This window comes from Sphaeramia orbicularis, chromosome 24, assembly GCF_902148855.1.
Source record: "Sphaeramia orbicularis chromosome 24, fSphaOr1.1, whole genome shotgun sequence".
NCBI classification, from domain to species: Eukaryota; Metazoa; Chordata; class Actinopteri; order Kurtiformes; family Apogonidae; genus Sphaeramia; species Sphaeramia orbicularis.
In genome coordinates, this window is record NC_043979.1 from 2793146 (window position 1) to 2800449 (window position 7304).

Sequence of the window (7304 nt, forward strand, 5' to 3'; positions counted from 1 at the left end):
TTAATTCCTGCTGATCCATTCATCCTATCAATCCATGTCAATAATTGGTGTAAAATAGTTCTTCATCTTTTCATGGCCATCAGAATGACCATATTTGGACGTTCAGAGGCTCCACAGTTACCGTGGAAACTCCGTCATCTTCTACAACAGTGAGCCCGTTTACATGATCATAAAAAACTGGGACTAATGCAATAATTGTCGTAATCAGATGCATTTACAGTCACTTCAGAAATGCGATAATCGTAAAACCCTGGTTTCCATGTTTCAGTCCATTATTGGATTTCTTTCAGAGTACGTACGTACGTTATGACGTCAGACGAACACTTCCTGTCATTTTCAAAACATCCACACTTCACTAAACTACATCCACACTAATACTCAGATCATTGTCTGATTTCTGGACTGATCAGGTTAATATTGATCATGTAAATAACATAATCTGATCTGTTTTATCAGATAACAGCAGTAATCTGATTATGAGAAATCAGATTAACACACCTGGATTTGTCCCCAGTACTCCTGTGTCTAATGATGTCTGATGTTAATCTGGTTTAATTAGTTCTTCTACATTTGTACATGTGCAAAAACAATTAACCCTTTCATGCATGAATTATAAGAGCCTTAATCAAAAGTTTTTTCCTGAGTGTGTTTATTCCTCTGGGCATTAAAAAAACAAAGTGATAGAATTTTTTTTTTATGATTCTATTTTTCATGGAGTTGCAAAATGCCCACTCAGCTGGACACCATGCATTTAATTTTAAAGTAATGAAACGTATTTATGGATATACTGTATGAAAACTATGAAATAAAAACATTTTAATGCAGCAAATCTGATGTTTTCTCACATTTTAACATACTCTAATACTAGTCATCACTCACTTTATGGAGATAATATGCAAAAAAACTGTTTTCTTTAAAAAACAAACAAACAAACAAACTGTTAATTACAGTCTAATAACAATAACAAGCAAATGATTTCCACTCAAACCTGTTAGTGCAGATCAGGGTTATCAAGAACAGTAAAGTTACAGTAACTGTATGAATTACAGTGTGTGGGATGACGCATGAGTGTCCACTGTGTTGGCTGATACGGAACTAAAACAACAAAATCTATGAATGTACAAGAGAACAGCTGAGAATAACTGTTCACTGTAGTGACCACTGTGCATGAAAGGGTTAAACTGAAGTGGGCCGGACCAGTAAGATAATAACATGATAGCCAGTAAATAATGACAACTCCAAAATGTTTTAGTGTAAAAAATGACATTAAATTATGCCAATATTTATGTTTATAAACTATCCAAACAAAAAACATGTGAATAACCTGAAAAAATTGAAATTTGTTCAGAAATATAAATACAATTTTATCAGTATTACGCCTCGACTTGTCATTTACACATATGCATTACAGATCAGATCTGCAAAGACACAAAACATTCACTAACAGGCAGAATATTGTTCAAATTCCACTTAATTTTCTTTAGACATTTCAGGTTGCTCATATTTGTTCAGGTTATTCACATTTTATTGTTAAAGGATAGTTTGTTAACGTAAATATTTTCTTAATTAATTTTTTTTTGCTCTAAATCAAAGAGAAAAAATTGGTGTTGTCATTATTCATGGGTTATTATATTATTTTTGAGTTTGACGCCCTAACTTACACTTTGTAAATTCATCCCATGGGCTGGATTGGAATCTTGGTTTTGGGCCCCGGCCTCATGTTTGACACCTGTGAGTCATATAAAAGGGGTCAGAAAGACATTTGGATTCCTTGTAACTTTATTCCAATAAAGGGGAAAAATTTATAAACAGAAAGAAAGGTAATAAATTAAATAATACTTTTAATTATACTGTGGTTATTTGATGAAAAACCATCCTAAAAGCACTTTTTTTACCGTCTGAAAGAGACAAGTGGTTGTTTTTGACTGGGAATGCATAAAAATAATGTTCTGATGTTGGATGATTCAGGGACTGAACACTATGGATTCTTTTCACAATAAAATATGAACATTTAAGCAGAATCTGAAACTGTAATGTCTGTAAAACATGATTTATTTATTTATTTATTTGTGTGATTTTTGTTCTGGTAAAGCTGCACGTTAAAACTTTATTTATCCAAATGCTGCACTATAAGTTTTTCCAGGAAATAATCTTTTAAAAAAAGAAACAAAAAATATATATATATATATCACCTTAACAGTATTGTGATATATTGCAATATATCGTATCATGATCCTACTATTGTGATTTGTATTGTATTGCCAGATTCTTGCCAATACACAGCCCTATTCTATACATTTATCATGATCATACAATTATCACTTATCTAAAACGAAGAGAATCAACAAATAATAAACAAAACAAAATAAACAAATTCAACCAAACACTTCACTCTGCAAATAGGAGGTCACATGTTACAAGAGTGATATTTGTCTTTTTTAAATGGAATTCTTCCTTTTCCCACATCTCCCTGTGGTCTCCATAAACTGTAAATGCTCTGCTTGGCTCTGAATTCTTCATTCATTCAACTCCACAGGTCCATCTTCAGCCCTATTTCTGAGTAATGACACCAGAAAGGTGGTTTGGAGCGCTGGCCCTTTAAATGCACAGGAGACACTTCAGGCTCCGCCCCCTCCAGGTTATTGGCTGTGCTGCTCTGTCCTGTTCAACCAACAACTGAACATTTTAGGTAATGGGCTCCAAGTTCGGACATATTTTCAGTCTGGACTACAACCGCTGATGACGACAAATAATTATGGAGAAAAACTGGAGAAATGTTGGTGTGAAGTCTGGAGCTGATATGAGCAAATGTGGAGACGGAACGAGTTAAGAAGGAATTCAAACAGGTCGCAGAAATCCCCTTTTGTCCAAATGAATATAGAGATAGTTCTGCAGCAGCTGGAGGGTTCAAATTCAAACTGTCTGAACTATTAGAGTCCAAATACACAAAGAAATGAAGCACAGACTAAGAAAAGTGGGTTCAGATCAGGGCTCAAACTCATGTTCTTTCAGGTTCCACATTCAGTCTGATTTGATCTGCAGTGGACCGAACCAGTAAAAAACTAACAGAAAAACCAAGAAATAATGACAACTCCAAATTTTGTCTTTGTTTTAGTGCAAAAAAAAACTATTAAATAATGAAAATACTTACTTTTATAAACTATCCAAACAAAAAAGATGTGAATAACCTGAAAAAAACTGAAATTTCTTAAGAAAAATAAGAGCAATTTTAACAAGATTCTGCCTCCACTTCTCATTAGTCCATGTGCATTCTGGATCAGATCTACAAAGACACTAAACACTGAGGAACAGGAAGAAAACAGTTCAAATTACTGCTTAATTAGTGCTTTTCTTTAGACATTTCAGGTTGTTCATATTTGTTCAGGTTATTCACATTTTATTGTTACAGAACAGTTTGGAAATGTACATATTTTCATAATTTAATGTTATTTTTTGCACTAAAACAAAAACAAATATTTGAAGTTGTCATTATTTATAGGTATAGTGTAATATTTTTTCACATCAAACTGAGAAGAAAATATGTAGGTTTTGTCGGTTCTTCTGCTGTTATTATTTGACTGTAGATCAGATTGGTCTGTATGTGGAACCTGAACTAAAATGAGTTCCACAGCCTGGACTGTGGAACTTTTGCACTTTGTAAATTCATCCCAGGGGCCGCATTGGAACCTTTGGCGGTACACATTTGGGCCCCGGGCCGCATGTTTGAGAGCCCTGGTTTAGATAAATATGAGCTATTTAAGAGTGTGTTCTGTGGTTTATAAGAGAATCAGAGCCGTCAAAGGTTCAGTTTGGATCCAGCTGTATTCAAACATAACAACCAGAATCAACACCAAAGCATCATTCTATTCAAAACAGAAACAGACAATACAATCCTTATCTGAAGTCAGGTAAGAGCCTTCAGTATTTTTACTTAGAAGTACAAGTGTGTGTGCAGTCCAAGCATGAAGGACAGAGCAGTGAGGGAAAGGCTTCTGCTCAGACATTCTGTTTACATTTTTGTTGATGACACAAACACTTGGGTCCAATCCCAATTCACCCCTCGGCCCCTCCCCCTTGGCCCCTCCCCTTTAAACACAGTTGTAAGGGTTAGGCGTGGAAACATTCTCCTATGAAACAAGGTTCAAATAGTTTTGGATTTTTCATTCTAGTTTAGTTTTATTTAGTTTTGACTTTTTTTTTCTCAGTTCAGTTCATTTTAATTCGTTTTTAGAGCAGGTTTGCTAGTTTTTATTAGTTTTTGTTATTTTCTAAATGCTTAGTTTTAGTTTAGCTTTAGTTTTTATGTCGTCTCTTTTCTCTTCTTCTCTGTGGTCGTATTCAAATAAATCCCAGACAGGACTCTGCTGCTTCCTCCCAACTTTAGTCTCCATGTTTCCAGGTAGAGTGGGACCAGAAGACGACTGGAAACCACAAGTGAACACAAGTGACAGACCGTTAAATATCATATGGTACCAGCAGCTAAAATTGCTTGAGGGAAATAAATTGATTTCATATCAGTCTGACATTGACAAAGACGAAAATGAAGGGAATTTTATCCCTAATTTTTATCCGTTTTAGTTGTTTTTGTAAACACACAATACAGTTTAAGTTAGTTTGGGTTTTTTTCTTTTAATTATAGTTTTTATTTATTTCAGTTAATGAAAATGTTTTTACAATTCTCGTTTTCGTCATTTCGTTAGTTTTCGTTAAAGATAATGACCTTGCTCTGAAATGGTCCAACCCTTCCACACCTGTTCCATCATCATCAGTCATCGATGCTGCTATAAACAGATGTGACAACTTTGTTTCCGACAGTATTCTCCATGTCGTCAGCAGCTGGAACCGTCTATGTTCCATGGGCTTTGGTCATCTTTTTGCAACTATCAACTACAAACTGTAGAAATACGATCTAGAACTAGGGATGTCCCGATCTGATCTACAGACAGGTATCGGCTGCCGATCTGGCAATTTTTAGATTAGGGCTCGAACTCATTTTCTTTCAGGTTCCACATTCAGCCTGATTTGATCTGCAGTGGACCAGACCAGTCAAATAGTAACAGAGTACCCTATAAATAATGACAACTCCAAATTTTTGTCTTTGTTTTAGTGTAAAGAAAAAAAAACAATAAATTATGAAAATACTTACTTTTACAAACTACCCAAACAAAAAAGATGTGAATAACCTGAAAAAAACTGACATTTCTTCATAAAAATCAGTGCAGTTTTAACAATCTTCTTCCTCCACTTCTCATTAGTCCATGTGCATTCTGGATCAGATCTACAGACACTAAACACTGAGGAACAGGAAGAAAAGAGTTCAAACTGGACTGAATTGTCTTTAGACATTTCAGGTTGTTCATATTTTTTTCAGGTTATTCACATTTTATTGTTACAGGATAGTTTGTAAATGTAAATATATTCATAATTTAATGTTATTTTTTGCACTAAAACCAAGAAAAAAATTTGAAGTTGTTAATTCAAGATTTTTTTTTTTACTTAATTGAAGATTTTTTTGCTTAATTCAACATTTTTTCCTTTATTAATTTTTTTTTTTTTTTTTGGCTTAATTCAATTCAAGACTGTGGAATTTTTGCCTATGCAAATTAATCCCACAGGCCGGATCGGAACCTTTGGTGGGCTGCATTTGGCCCCCGGGCCGCATGTTTGACACCCCTGGTTTAGAAGATCGGATAGGGTAGGAATTAGTCTGGAGATCAGGCTGATCCAGACCCGGTTCTGGGGCGGGGGTAAACACATGTCCTGCTCCCTCAAATAAACGTTTCCGAGGGTAGGGGACAGGAAAATTAGCTGCACAACAGCAGGAGGCTTAGAGGAATTAGTAAAACGTCTGAGTTTCACTTTCACTTTAAGGTCCAGTAGTGATGCGTGAGTCGGACCAGTGGGGCTTTTGTGGAATTATTTGACCCGCCCCGCAAAGAAACTGACATTCTTTTGACCCGCCCCAACCCGACCCATGTGTAACCTGCTGATCCACGCATCACTAACGTACGGTGCAGAACACACCCCCATATAATACCTGAGCGGACCTGTCCACAGACACACTACAGCAGTGGTAAACATACGGCCCGGGGGCCAAAACCCCCCACCAAAGGTTCTAATTTGACCCACAGTCTGAATTTGGAAAGTGCAGAAATGATACTGAAGTTCTTCAGAGTCAAAGGTGTCATAGTTGTTTTAGTGCAGGTTCCACATTCAGACCAACTGGGACCTACAGTCAAATAATAGAATAAGAACCTAGAAATAATGACTCCAAATTTAAATTAAAATTTTATTGTAAAAACTCAGTATCAGATCGGTATCAGATCGGTATCAGCAAAACTAATCCTAAAAAAATCTGAACGATTGGAAGCAAAAAAATCCAGATTCTGACGCCGTTATCTACAACGATCAAATGATTAAGTCGTTTACGAAGACAATCCGTACATTTGTGTGTTTCTTTCATCACTGCTGCACTTTTTCACTGTGTTTACCTCCATCTTGCCGATGATTTGAACAGAATTAAGGGAAATTTCTCCTACCCCTCCGTTCATAGTGTGGTCTAGGGCTGCACGATTCTGGCACAAATGTGAATCACGATTCTCTGGCACGATTTTTTTCACTAAATGTTTATTGCACCACTGTCAAGGAAAATGGGTTCTTTTACCTCTGATTTATCGTGCGTGCGCCGGTTTCCGTCCTACTTATACTATGAGGGTACGGGCGGTGCACAAGTGAAAGTGAAACCTTCTGTTCATTTCCTTTTCCCTGCCCTCCTGTCCTGGACTATTATATATCAAACATACACGACGATGATGATTTGTTTTGTATGAAATGTTTGCATGGATAAACCTAACCAGTGGAAACGCTGCACTTATGGTCCTGGTTGCTAAGCGACGTCAGCTGATCTGTGAAAGTTTCCAGTGCAAAAAAACTTCCCACCCGGCACAGCGGAATATTTTTAATATAAAATTTTTGCAGAGGATGAGACGTTTGATTCTTGGTTAAAGGCCGACTTATCCTCATCAGCAAAGAAAAGAGAAGAAGAAGAACAGCAGCGCAGAGGAGTGAAAATGAAAAGACACTTGGATCTGGATGACAGAAAAGAAGACCGACATGAGATGAACACAGATGAATGTGAACCTGAACTGGGCAGGAGTTCAGGTGGGTGACTTTGACCACTACCACTGGGGTTTTCATCCATTTCCCTCTCTTTACCGCAGACGTTCCTCTGCTGTCATCCACTCTTTCTTCACTCATCTACAGCCGACAGCAGCAGGGTCACGTGCTGTAAAGACGCTTTACCG

General features: G+C 36.6%; 1 protein-coding gene across 1 annotated transcript in view; it reads right to left on the reverse strand.

The window, feature by feature from the left end:
• Positions 1–7158: 7158 nt before the first annotated feature.
• The window catches only part of LOC115415514 (saccharopine dehydrogenase-like oxidoreductase), a 27690-nt gene continuing 27544 nt past the window's right edge, over positions 7159–7304 (reverse strand). The window contains exon 12 of the mRNA XM_030129102.1: positions 7159–7304. This exon is cut by the window's right edge and continues 698 nt beyond it. The gene's annotated coding sequence lies outside the window, so the exon portion shown is untranslated.